Source organism: Poecilia reticulata, chromosome 12, assembly GCF_904066995.2.
Source record: "Poecilia reticulata chromosome 12, P_reticulata-male-v2, whole genome shotgun sequence".
Classification (NCBI taxonomy): Eukaryota; Metazoa; Chordata; class Actinopteri; order Cyprinodontiformes; family Poeciliidae; genus Poecilia; species Poecilia reticulata.
The window spans coordinates 6,265,862-6,279,943 of NC_088841.1; the positions used below are offsets into that span (position 1 = coordinate 6,265,862).

General features: G+C 39.1%; 1 long non-coding RNA gene across 1 annotated transcript; it reads left to right on the plus strand.

Moving 5' to 3' along the window:
* Positions 1-5,845: 5,845 nt before the first annotated feature.
* On the plus strand, positions 5,846-7,811 carry LOC145554418 (uncharacterized). Its single transcript, XR_014090381.1, has 2 exons — positions 5,846-6,017; positions 6,087-7,811. It is a non-coding gene; the product is annotated as an uncharacterized LOC145554418 (long non-coding RNA).
* Positions 7,812-14,082: the final 6,271 nt, after the last annotated feature.

Here is a 14,082-nt window from a genome sequence, read left to right on the forward strand (position 1 = left end):
GAGAGAGAAAGAGAGAGAGAGAAAGAGAGAGAGAGATTGCTTGCAGAAATACTCCCATACTATCCTGTCTGTACTAATAGAAACTGTAAGCAGCTTTGTACAAGAGTAGGCCCCTTTTAGTGTTCAGCAGGCAGTCAAAAGGGGAACAAGAATGGCACACAGCAGTATTGATGGTGTTGAAACAATCAGCAAAGTAGGAACTTCAAACTGTTGCTGTGGTGCCTTTGGTAACCCAAATCACACTTCTGATGTCCTCTCTGAGCCACTCGAAATGCAGAAAAATGGCTTTTTCTTAAACACAAGCTCCTCTCTACAAGTTGGGTTTTGAATAGCCAGCCAAAAAGGGTTTGGGCAGATATCTCTAGAATAATAAACTGAGCTACAGATGATAGAGTGATTATTTTGGCCTCCAGACCACACAGTATAATCTCCACCTCCGCCAGCGAGAGTTTACCCCCTCCCCACCTAAAATAATCATGCTCGGATGACCCATCTGCTGCTCTGTGGATACACAAAATGCAACTGTGATCTCCGTTCCCAGACAAAACATTTATTGGATTTGCCTTTTTTAATATTGTCTGCATACAATACAGGATTATGGATAAGTGTTTCATAAACTCAGTACCCACTATTACTAAATATGAGAAACCACACTGCAGTCGTTTTGGAATTTAAAAAAAAGGTACACTAAAATCGAAATATCAATGGATCTCACATGGCAACTGAGGTTACTCTGTGTTATTTGGGAATCGTAAATCCAAGCAAAGATCACATGTGGGGTTCCTCAAGACTCCGTTCTCGGTGCGCTTTTATTCAACATCTTAATGAACTCTCTAGCTCAGAATATGGGGAACTATTGCATGTCTTACCATAAGTATATTGATGGCACACAATTTTATACCGTTTATTATCACATGACAACAGACCTCGACAGTCAAATCATTTAGAATTTCTTCCAACTTAATGCTGCAAAGTTTTTCCACAACAACAGATTACTGTGATGGGGTCTTTACCCATCTCTTCAAATCAAATAGAAAATCCGTCAAGCAGTTGTTACTCATTCAAAATGCTGCTGACAGAGTCCTGAACAACATCAGGAACATGTCACACTAGTCCTTCAATCAATGCAGTGGCTCTCTGTTTATAAAATGATAGAATTTAAAATATCTTTGGTGGTTTACAGGGTGTATTAGTACATCTGTTAAATTAATTTAGCACTCAGCTTTTATCAGAGTAATCTACAAAGTGGGAAGTGGTCTTATACTGTATGCAGTGTGCAGAATGTTGTGCAACACAGTCTGAAGTAGGTCAACAGAAAATGATGTTATAAATTTTGCAAAAGGACTTCTGTCTTTCACCGACAAGATCTGGCAATAAGCAAATTAGTGCTAAAACGATTCGTTTCATTCGTCCAAGCACCAAATGAGGCATTCTTCTGCTGAAACCTTTGACAGCTGGGTTTCTCTTTTCTTCCAGAATCCATCAGAAATAATTTGGCTTTGTAGAATAAAATGCTTTGTGGGCTGTCAGAGTTAAGCTGTGGCTGCCTGGCAGTGGTTTCCTTTCATGTTGTAACACTGGATGAGCCTCTTGTACAACTCCTTCTGTCAGCATTGTGCTCCTTAAACCAACGTCCTTTGAATTCACATATTAGTTCAGTCTGTCGGCCTCTTTGGTTTTTATTAATCCCTCTTCATTCCCTGTTCACAGTTTCTTTTATGTTTTGGAGCAAGCCGAGAACTTTCACGTGGACTACCCCATAATGTTCACCGACATGAGATGAACTTCTGAAACACATCACCCACCAACGGCTATTCAAACAAACCGCTCTCCCCTTCAAAAACGGGGAAAAAAAGATTCTTCCTCTTCACGCTTTGGTTCCTTTTTTTTAACACTGGAATATTTTTTTTAATTCATGCTGGTTTGCTGCATCATAACTGAAAAACTAACCCTAAAGATGTTTTCCTGTACTTCTTACCACTCTCACCAAGACAGCTGAACATGACATTAAATTGAACATAATCAGAATGTGTTTGAGATTATCCAAACACAAATTATATTTAAAGCCTTTTTTTTGTTGTTTTTTTGCCAAGGTTAAAATTGAGTCAACAGAATACAACCTTGTACAACCCTCCCATTTGTCCTATGCAAGTCTCAAACCGTGACTTAAACATTGGCTCCAGATGGACATTCTTATATGGGGAAGTTATGGGAAAACTCTCCCTCTGGAAAATGTAAACAGACAGGTTTGAAAGAGCAACAATCCTCTCTCTCTGACCTTGGTATGATGACTCGTATTCATGCAGACATGTCAGGAAACACTTGACCTATGACTATGGTTGAGAGCTGAGTTAGTTGTAAAGAAGAAAAGAAGAAGAGAACGCGGAGAGACAGAGAAAAGAGACTAAGAGAGACGGATGGACAATGAGTCACTGATCAGTCAACACACTGGGCCAAGAAGCAGTGCCCAACACACAAAATGGTTTCACCTATTTAAGATTTTTAGCTGTACTGCTTTTCCATTTCTCCATTGTCTTGCAGGGTTGAAATGGGACATGGTGGCCATCTCAGACGGGGTACACCCAAGAAGAACTACACCAAAATCATTTGTATGGCAGCATTTTGGGGTTTCCAGATGGAACCACAAATGCAACAGAGTGACAGACAAGACAAGGCAAAGGTGAAAGTACTCCAAGTTGTTTAGATGCAGGAAGCTTTGCTATAACAGATGCTGGCTGGTACGTCTAATGGTACATTAAGCTATATAACACTATCAGCTGGAATTGAACTGAAAACAAATCAAACAATAAAAGATCAGCTTGTTGAGTTTGTGGAAATCTCAAGCCTGTAAAAATGCAGAATAAAGACATTTTCAAAGCACAGATTTGATCTTTGATGTTTTCTTGAAGGTAATATTAAAATCTCGTCCTGTCTCGTTCTCATAAAATCAGTACCATGTCTTGTCTCATGAGTTTTAGTTATAATTTCACCCCTGACATCAAATGACATCATCAAGCAAAATACACATCAAATATGTTGGTCAATGTTCCACTTACTTCAAATCAAAGGCAGCTCTAAGCATGTGAGTTTTTAGCCTTGATTTAAGGCTAAAAAAAACATCAATGCTGGTTTGCCTTGATTTCTTAATGCGTTTCGGCCGGTTTGGAGTTATCTGGAAATTTGTTCCAGACAAGAGGAGCCTAGAAGCTGAATGCTGCTTCTCCATGTTTGGTTCTGGTTCTGGGGTTGCATAGTAGATACTCAATTTCAGTGTTTAGATTCCATTATTTAAAACTGCTAACTTCCTAGCAAACTCCTCAACCTGTCTCAAACATCTTAGCAAGGAAGTTAGTAAACGTCTTGGCAAGGGGTCTTTCTCTCCATATATTTTCGTTCTCAATAATTAAATAGCCATGACTCAATCAGTACAAGCGAGTTTGCTACAGACCGTCAAGTGGCGCCGTTTTCTCTCTCTTTTAGTTTTTTGTGTTACTAATTATACACCCTTCATTTCTAAAACTCCTCTGTCACTTCATGAAAGCACAAGCTTTCGTTTGGACGTCCTCTGTTATAAAAGTGCAGTCTCTCTAATTATTCATTGACTCATCACATAAACTTCTTGCTGACTTTTCTTGTGAATCATTTTTAGAGGTCACATTTCAGGTGTTCTCAGGTCTTAGCATAAATAAGCGCGCCAAAGCATCGGTGTTTTGCAGAAAATCACATTAACTGCATTTTATGCACGTAATTGTTGACATGTTTGTAGTTTCAACTATTGGCCTTCTTTTCAGGAAACACATTTCTGACTCATGTAATAATGGAGAGTTAGTTAATGTTATGGCTGGATCCATTCAGCTCCTCCAGAGTATTTCCCTAAATGTTGCTCTTGAGGACACCAGCCATGGTGTTCTGGTACGTCTACATGAAACTTTTGAATGACACTCCGTAAAATATTTAAAGCATAGGATATTTCCTTTCCTTAAAAACTCAATGTTCCTCTTAGGTGGAAAGAACAACAATTTTGTAATTATGGTGTTTCAATTAAATAAGAAGCACAATTAAATGTTTTTTTTTGCTTGCTTTTTTTATGATGTGGACCATGGGAAGAGTAACCATTGTAATAACAATGGCTAACGGGGATTCAAACATCCAGCTGTTGATCACATGATTTGTGAGTTTTGCAAAATACACAAATTTGGATACAGCCGAAAAACCACATCATCCATACACAGAAACTTTATCGAAAACTAGAGATGTGCTGATCAGGTTTTTTCCTGCCGATACCGATACCGATCACCCCTGAGGGTCGATCACAGATACCGATCACAAATTTTTTTTTTTTTTATCATAAACACTACCGGTTACATTATGTGCGAAAAGGAACCATGAATTCACCTTAATTTAGACAAAAACTTGTTTTTAATAACTTTTTCCAAGAAGAAAACTAAACAAAACAGGCATTGTGCAAATTGTACTGCTATCAATAATACTATCTTTAACAGACTGATAACATATGAAGGCTCTGAAGAGGCTAAATAATGCAAAGAGCCAAAATAAAACCTCTCAACATTGCCAAAAAAATTCAAGTATAAAACTTAACATTCAAAGGCAAATACAGGTTCCATTACAATAAACAATCCAGTTACTGAATGAAAACTTCCTGATAGCATGGCGGCTAGCTGATTACTGCTAGTTCTGAGTGGCTGTTTCTGATTGAGCGGAGTAATTATGCAGAATAGGGAGGAGATCGATTATCTTTTCAGAGATTATTTGTCTCATATTAGGACAGCAAAAGTTTTAATATGTATGTAAAATGTATTTTTTTAGATTAGATGCTGCAGCTTTAAGCAGAGGTTCGGTGTGAGAGTCACTACCAGGTGGAGCAGAAACGGCGCTCCGTCTGTGAAATATTACTACCTGTAGCATAGCAGCGGTTCAACAGCGAGAGCAGAACCTGCGAATACATCGCAGCTCAAAGAATTGAATAATTTTGCGGGTTATTTGTTTAGCTCTCTGACCGTCATGCTAATCCGGGTGAGTGTTTGTAGCTGTGCGCTGCTTTACCTGCTGTCTGATCCTCCAGAAGTCTTTTTTACTGCAGTGAGCCTCGACATAGCCAAACTCCGTCAAGTATGGCATTGTTTTTATGTCGTATTTTGACATGCTTCAATTTTCCGCCGCAACACGCAAACGTCCCCATTCACTCAGTGCGTTATAGTTCCACATCGCTTAGGATTTGTTGCTACGCGTTTGCGCAGTGTGAAGGAAAGCTGCACAGGCAGGCTGCGAAATGAGATGCAGGTGATCGGCAACAAGAGACCGTGATCGGCGATCACGGTCCGATCTATCGGCACACCTCTATCGAAAACCTTTTATCTTTCTTTTCAAAATTGCACTATTTTATGGTCAATTGTAAAGAAAGCTACTGTACAGACTTTTGTTGCAGAAGAAAAGATTAGTGGATAAGATGGGTTTTACTTGTAAGTACAGTCTGTAGCTGTAACTTTTCAAGGGACGTGAATACATTTGCAAGATGCTCTAAAACCCGAGTCCTAATCGCTGCATATAATCCCACAAATCATCTCTTTTGTTCTAAACCTGTGTTGCTAAGCGGTAAAGTCACAGGCTTTTGAAAGTACCTAACAAACCAAGGTCAGAGAGTGAAAAGAAAAAGAGAAAAAGAAAACAAAGTTTTATGCAGCCGCCACATGTGAGCCGAAAATAAATGTAAAACACCCTCTAACTTCTGCCTCGCATTAACGAGGCATCTTGGAAAAGAGCTCGGCGAGATGATTAATGGATAATGTTGGCAGGCTGTAGTGGAGACTTCTGGGAAATCAGTGACACAGAATAGGAGCCTGAGCTGTCATTTGGTGTTAGTCTCGGAGAAAAAAAAACAACAAAAAAAACACGCATCTCCTATCTTTTCTCAAACGGTGACAGAGAAGTTTTGAAAAAGATATTGCAGAAACAGATTTTTTTGTGTGAAACTCATTGAAGTGGAAACTATTTTCCATGTAAGTGACACTTCTTCCCCTTGCGGTTTGACGAAACTTCTCCGTTCTCACCGTCTCTTCTTCACGCAGCCTCTTCTACGGCCAACACGTCCCTGACCGAAGAACATGTTGGTTCAAACGTCTTCTCTGCTGCACGCCGTGAAGGGCCAGAGGTGGTGACATGTCACAGAGACAAAAGAGAGAAAAAAAGGAAAGAAAATAGACTGCATTGTGTGGGGAGTGGAGGTGGAGGAGGGGGTGCAGCAGCGAGCCAGCCGGTGCTGGAGCGGAGGTCCCCCTGTTTGATGTGCACGCATGGAGAGGAATGACCTAGTTCAGCAGTGACATGTTTACGGCCGATGAGCACAGGCCAGTGATTTAGCTCGGAGATTGCACCCTTGCTTCAGGGCCCTCTCATTTGGAGCGCCTGGACTTGAAATCATTCAGGGAGATGAGACATGCCTCTTGTTGGATGGAGCCCGAAAAGTCCTCTGTCAAGTCAGCGTCTGTGTCTTCTTTGGGTCTGTGTGTGTGTATGTGTGTGGGGGTGCGTGATCGCATCTCTCACTTTACTACTCTTTCTATTTTTGACATGACAGCAGAGTGACGTGGCTTAGCGATAGGTTAAAATGTGTTTCCGCTTGATTTGTATTAAATCCATTTCTAGATTTTGTCTCGCCCCGAGCACGGTTTGAAGTTAGTCTGGTAATTCGGCAACTTTAAGTCATGCATTTATGATTTTTATTTTTATTTTTTCCCGTTTTGCAAAGACTGGCGAAAATGAAAGTGACAATTTAAAAACCGTAACAAGTCCTGCTTGCAGCAAGATCGTTATAGCTAAAGCTAACAAAAATAAGAAAAACTGAAATTGAGAAAACATTTTTGTTAACTGAAATAAATAAGAACGGTAACTAATGGGAAAAAACTATTACCATCCTATGAAAAACAAACTAAAACATACTGAAATTATTGATATAACATAATCCGTTTTCGTGTTAATGAATGTATTAATTAGATTTTTGTTAAATTATTGTGAAATTGATTTTTTCTCTTCACACAGGGCACTTTACATCAGCTGTTGGGAAATGACGATAACCCACAATCCTCCTGGCTCCATTTATGCTGGTTCGCAAAATGGTGGCAGCAAAAGTTGGGATATAACGCCAGTCAGTTGGTTGTTCAACAATATATATATATATTTAAATGGTATCTTCTGTTTGAAAGTATTCATTACACAATCAGTGTCTACATAATCACAATACAATACTTTGACCTTTTTGAATTTTGGACCAAAGTATGAAAAAGCTAAAACTACTCCTATAACTAATAAAAACTAAACTAAAACTAAACAATATTTAACTAATAAAAACATAATAGAGAAACAAAGTACGAAACAAGCAATGAGCATTACATTTTGTCACATGGCATCATGAAAACCAAACAAATACACATCATATATTGATCAATGTTCCAGTTTTTATGAATAAAACACAACTCTTTTGTGTTTTATTCATAAAACACAAAAGAGTGTTTTGTGTTTTAGTTCCTTTAACACTGAGTTAAAGGAACTCAGTGTTTCGGTTGTTTTGCAGTTTTCTGGAAGTTTGTTCCAGATTAGTGGAGCATAACAGACAGTATATTTATGGCTTAAAACGGGGGTTTCAAACTCATTTTTGTTTTGGGCCAAATCAAGGTCATGAATGCCCTTAAAGTGCCGGTTGTGGCAGAATGTATTGATAAAACCTGTTCACAAACTGTTAAAATATCAATGAATTCTTAAAATTAAATATCACTGAGCATTTTTTCAGTCCCCTCCAGGATCTTGTGATTCTTTTTGTGTTTTTTTGCAATAAAAATCTTAGCGTTTACGTTAGTAATTTGGAAATATTTACGATATTTATTTATGATGGTAAATGTGACTTTTTATTACTCGCTGTATGGATCATGGAATATAATCTGACATCAATTAAGGCTGGAGCAACTGTTTAGTACAAGTAAAAAAGTCTTTGACAATTTCTGAGAAAAATCTCCAATTATGTATTATTATGTATTAGCGCAGTGTTTCTCAACCCTGGTCCTCACCGCGCCCCTGTCCTGCATGTTTTAGGTGTTTCCCTTCTGCCACACACCTGAATTGTATTGATTAACAGGCTTCTGAAGAACTTGATGGTCATGCAATAATTTGAATCAGCTGTTCTGGAATAGAGGCACATCTAAAACATGCAGAGCAGGGGGGCGGTGAGGACGAGGGTTGAGAAACACTGTACTAGCGCAAAAAAAGTGCGGGGATTTATTGATTTTTGTGTGAATTTCCAGAATAATTCTCAAGAAACAAGGTGGGACTGATTGATATAATTAGGCAGTAAGCAGATAAAAACTCCATTGATGTGATTGATGACATAATGTTTAACCACATAGTGTTTAGTCTAAATCTAGAGGGCCACATAAAAAGCTATGGCGGGCCAGATTTGGCCCACAAGCCTTCAGTTTGACACATGTCTGACTTGAACTAAAATGAATTTACAATCTGTGGGAAGACTTTGGAGCTCACAGACACTCCCCGTCTAATCTGATGTTCAAAGCAGGTAGAGACCTTCAAACAGACCTGCAGCCCTAGATGGACAAAAAAAGCAATTGCATAACATATTGTTGTGTAATACATATGCATGAAAACCTATTCAGATTAAAAAATATGAATTTCCCCCCCCCCTATACACTTCTCAGTTGTGTACAACTTTATGTTGATTAAAATAGATTAGTACTTGTAATACGAGAAAATATAAGATGAAAAGGTACAAATAATTTTGCAGTGCTGTTGAGCCCGTCAATGTAGTAAATATTACCATGAATAAATTTTTTATCTTAAATGCAAAATGTATCTATTTTTTGTTACAATTTTGGCACAATCACTGCTGAGTTTGTTGTTCCAAATGGCCTATTTTTGACTCTGTATTCTCCTGTTGACAATTAATGGGTCACTAAATGAGCTGATAATTTACTGTTTCAGCCCTACTGCTTTTATGATCAGTCAAAAATGATGTTTTAACGGAGCAGCTGTCGTCTTCAAACTTTGTCATTTAGCAAATTTGACCTGTTGGCAGTGCTGGTCAGCTATCGCGTGTCTTATCGTGGTATTTATTAATAAAGTTTTCTTACAAACAAATGTGTCATTCAGTGCATTTATCAGAACCTGGTAATGTCATTAAATTTTTTTTTAAAAGTTCTTTTTATTTTATTTTGCATTCAAAACTTTTCCAATCAAAGGTGAGCACTGGGATCTCTTGAAAAAATAATTGACTTTTGAGAGATTCAGTAGCTGCACAGGCAGCTTTGCTAAGTGCCTCTGCCTCCACTAACTTAAATTATTTATTCCGGACGTGAGATAAATAGATCGGGCGTCTTTTCCAAATCGTTAACTCCTAAACCCTCCGACTGCTTCTCGTTCTCTCTGTGAAAATGAAAAGCGAAAAGTTTAGAAATCAGTCTCACAATCTGTCAAATTCAACGTTTCTTCCAGAGGCGATCTCTGTATATTTCTCAGGTTTTCATTCAGAACCAACACTAAAAATTGACACTTGAACTAAAGATTGTAAGAAAAATCAACACTTGGCTAATAACGCACATAGAAAATAGGTGGAGGGCTGCTCTGTGAGGCGGAAGCTTAACGGTTGCCATGAGAGATTAAAGAAGATCTCAAACGTGCATGAAAGAATCAAAGCAATGTTCCAGGTTTGTTTTTGATGAGGCAACAACATTATAACATGATGTAAAGCTAAAAAAAAAGTTGACTTTACATGACACTGCCCCTTTAAGTTAATCTCTCTTACAAGTTGTGAGTTACATCGTCTGTTGAAGTTGAGAGAGTAAAAGAAGTTGAGAAAGAGGTCGATTTTAGTAGAAGAGAAGGGAAGATGAAGGTGGTGAAAAGCGAGTGAAGACAGAAGGTGGAGTTGAAAATCTTTTCTGGGGGATTTTCCCAATAAAGACGCCAAGCTAAGTTAAGATCGTATTCTTGAACTCCGTCTTTCACTGTCGGAAAGAAGATATTTTGACACCCAGACGGTTTATATCGTCCCCCATCCCGGACTGGGACACCACTAAAGAAGTTAATCCAACCGGCTGCTTGGTCCTTTAAAGGCATCGTGAAGTGGCCTGAAGCAAAAGCCGTTCCTGTATCCGGCGGGTCAAATCTGACACGTCCAAGTGCACTCCAGTCATTTTTATTTTTTTTAAATAATACTTCACCCCCCTCCCCTTCAGGAGGTTGCAAGTTCAGCTGCAATAATGAATCTTAATTCTTCTGCCTGTGATTACGTGGTGTTTAAGGTCATGTGTGATTTGCCACAGGGCCTGCATGAAAGCCTGAGCATATTCATTTTTTCTGATTAAAGCCTCTGATCAAGGGGCCCTTCCTCTATAATTACAGTCAACCCCGCAGCCTCTCTTCTTTGTGTGACCCGAGTTGTTGTCAAGGCAACAACCAAATTAAATACGTCTCCGAAGGGGAGTAAATATACCCTTGCTCTAAATATGTAATCTCGTTTGATGTGTTTGCCACAGAGCGCTCTCTCGGCGCTGGAGGAGGGATTTGTTGGCGGAGATCAGGACGAGTGGAGGGCGAGCTTCTCCTTTTTGACATCGATGATGCGGTTACAGGGGCGCAGCGGAGTCGATCGGGTTGGGGCCTAGCGTGAAACACTTGAACACCGGATTGAGAGATTGATTTTTCAGCCGGAAAACCCTGTTTCGCGGACAAGTGGGGTGGATGTGTTCCGTGTTGAATAAGAAACCGGCAGCACAAGATGGAAAACCTGATAGATTGTTGTGCTGCCACAGAGAAACTACTGCATAATAATTTTTTTTAACACATATTCCAACAGTTTTGCTATTCTTTCTATTTCCTTGTATTAGTGCTTTGTTTTTCTCTTTTTTTACATGTGAAGCAAAATTCACATTTTCCACGTTTTTCTAACTTCTATTCTCAACCTCTTAAAGACTTATTGCCACATCAAACACGTTTTTTGGCAATAAGTTAATATTTCTAGCGTCTGGAAAGTTAGCCCTTCAAAAAAAAAACTTCTGGAATGTAACGTCACAAATCAGCAGGTACCTAGCAACCACATTGGTGTGTCACCCATCACCTAGCAACCCCAGCGGAGCTCCAGCACGTCTGCTCAGCTGGTTTTAACCGAAGTTGCACAATGGCTGCTGGACAAGTGTTTTGTCTTCTAGAAATCATTTGCTTCTTTGTCGTTTGATGTGGAGGAGGCTCCACTTCTGCTTTTCAAAGCTGTGCGGTTGTGTAATTGCACATCTGTTTGCAGCCATTATTGCGTGCATGTGTAAGCGTTGAGTTTGGGGGCGTGGCCAGCTGGAGCTAATTTGGATTTAAAGTGGCAAGAGGCCCCAAAACAGCTCATTTTGAAACTAGCTCAAAGTAGATAGCGCTGAAGAAATCTCATTTGTCTTAGAAATATAAATTGTACTTAGAAAAGTACTAAGTAAAATAAATAATTTTGTGCAAAAAATGTAATGAACATGTTTCGTATAGCCCATGGACCTACTCTAACCTGTTCAAGGAGGCATAATAGCTCAAATTTAAAAATGGGTAATTTTAGGAAGAATAGTAAAGTGTATGATAAGATACAAATGTCTTTGAATTAAATTTTCTAAATGTGACATTACATAAGTTAGTACTTCAACCCTATTCCATTTTCAAGGGATCATCCTGGGAAAGTGCTTAACTCCACACACACACTGCTCTATTCCTGCTGCTGACCCACAGGAACTGTCCTGCTATTTCTCACCTATATCCCAAATTCGTCATAGCCACACAGCGAAGGTTTCAAACTATCAATTTGAATTACACAACGAGGCTATAGGATGTGGCTGCAAATTGAGTTTCCCAGGAGACACCCATCTGACGCTGTCGTAGTTTGAGGCAAACTGTAAGAAAGGTTCCTGGAAAGACTCGATGCTCCCGGTATATCACCAGCCATCTTCAGGAGAAGTTGTTCTACTGAAGAGGTTAGAAGGAGTTAATGTCTTCCCTGCTGGAGAGGCAGGCCCGGCGCCATGGGAGGGCATTGGGGGGCATTGCCAGCCCACAGAATCAGCCGTGCCCCCCTGGACTGGAAGCTGTTTGTTGTTTTTACCTTAAAGTGGCCAACTCTCTCTTATTCCTATGTAGATTTGATGCAATAGGGACATCCGCACTTCCCAAGATCTGTGCCTTCTGTAACTTTTTTTCAGCAGTTAAAACCTTTTAATTCGTTGTTAACATGTCGTAACCTGCTATTCCAAGCCGCCTTCAAAAGCAACGTGAGCGCTAAGATGTTATGAATCTTCTCCAAGAGCTAGGCTTTGCACCAACAATCATCTTCCTGAGCGAAACATGTGCTTGAAACTGAGTCTGTTACGATCACAATAACTGTGTTATATAAACATAAAAATGTGTAAAAATCCAAAATGTTACAGCAGTCCCAGGGAATTCTTCTTTAATTACTTTAATTACCTTTTTCTAATTACTTTGAACAAAAATGCTTCACATGTTTAATTCCCAGTACATGTTTTACTCAGGAAGATTATTATTGATGCGCTGCCTCCAGCCTCCATTTTGACTGTAAATACTGCACATACAGAGTGATTATAACCTTTAAAGTACATCTTAACTCAAAGTACAAAGTATATTTACTGTCATGAGTTGTGGGTGATGGTGGTGAGAGTGAACGCCGAGACCCAGGTTGTGAAGAAAATGATTCATTTAATGATGAAGCTCAAACTCAGTCCAGTACAGGCGGCACGGCAAAGAGATTAGCACGCAGCTAAATACCGGTAGCAACTGATGAAAGACTGAACCAGGACTTAAACAGTTCTACTGGAGAGCCAACACAAGCAGCAACAACAACTGACATTAGACAAGGACTCGACAAGGGACAAAGACAACAGGTGGGTTTAAATACACAGGGAGGGTAATCAGGGAACTAGACACAGCTGGGATCAATCAACAGTGAGGACAGGACATCACAGAAAAACCAAGAAATAAATACACAAAAACACAGATCGTCACATTTACAGCAGTATGCATAGTTACTAATGTAATACAAGAGATTAAACTAGTTTATTACATTTAAGCGTTCTAATTTTATTAATACATGTTTCTGGACAGAACTGAAACTCAAGTTGCAAAAAGTAAGCAAACGCTCACTGTCTGTGAAAGTCACTCCCTTACAGACAAAATAAGTCTTCTACTAAAAGGGATAAATCAGTAAATGCACAAGTGGCAGTCATCTAAAAATAACAAACGACAAAAAAAAATTGTCTAAGACATTATTTCATTATTTTAAGTCAAATTATGACTGAAAACGAAGGAAGAAATGCATTTAGAGTATTACCATGTATATTTAGGCTATATGCTAAATAGGAGAGAAACAAAAAGAGGAAGTTTCTTCAGAATTTGATTATCTTTAATATATCCTGAAACAGTTTTTTTAAAGGCTAATTTTAACAGGACGGCGATTCATAAAAAGATTGCTGCTTGTCAAACAATCTATAAACGTGGCCGTAAAGTAAAAAGATAACTCTCAATGTTTGTAAGACAGCATGCAAATCCTGATTTTCACTCTCTTTCTTTAGGCTACGTTTGGAGAGTTTTATTGATCTAAAAAAATTATAATTAAAAAAATCCCCTATTTGATTTATTTTTCTGTCCTAAATATGGCTAATGACTTGCCAAGCAAAAATAGCCGTAAGAAAAATAGCCTTTGGAGGCCCAACGTTGAGCTGCACATTAACTACTGCATATAAAAAAAAAAATTTTGAAACGCAAAAAACACATGAACAAGTGGAGTGTATTAAAAGGAGTCAGAGCCCAAAGAGCGACCTCAGCAGAACCTATGTTTAAACTCATGAAAGGAATGTCATTTTCACCATGCAGACCTGAAACGAACAGCACAAATGGGGGGAATCCCAGAGGCTGCCGGACCGGAGCAGCAGATGGTAAGAGAGCTGCCGAGGGCAGAAGGAACTGAAGGGAGTTAAAATTCTCTGACAAGAAGGGAGTTGGCTCTGTAGGCCGGGCCGAAGC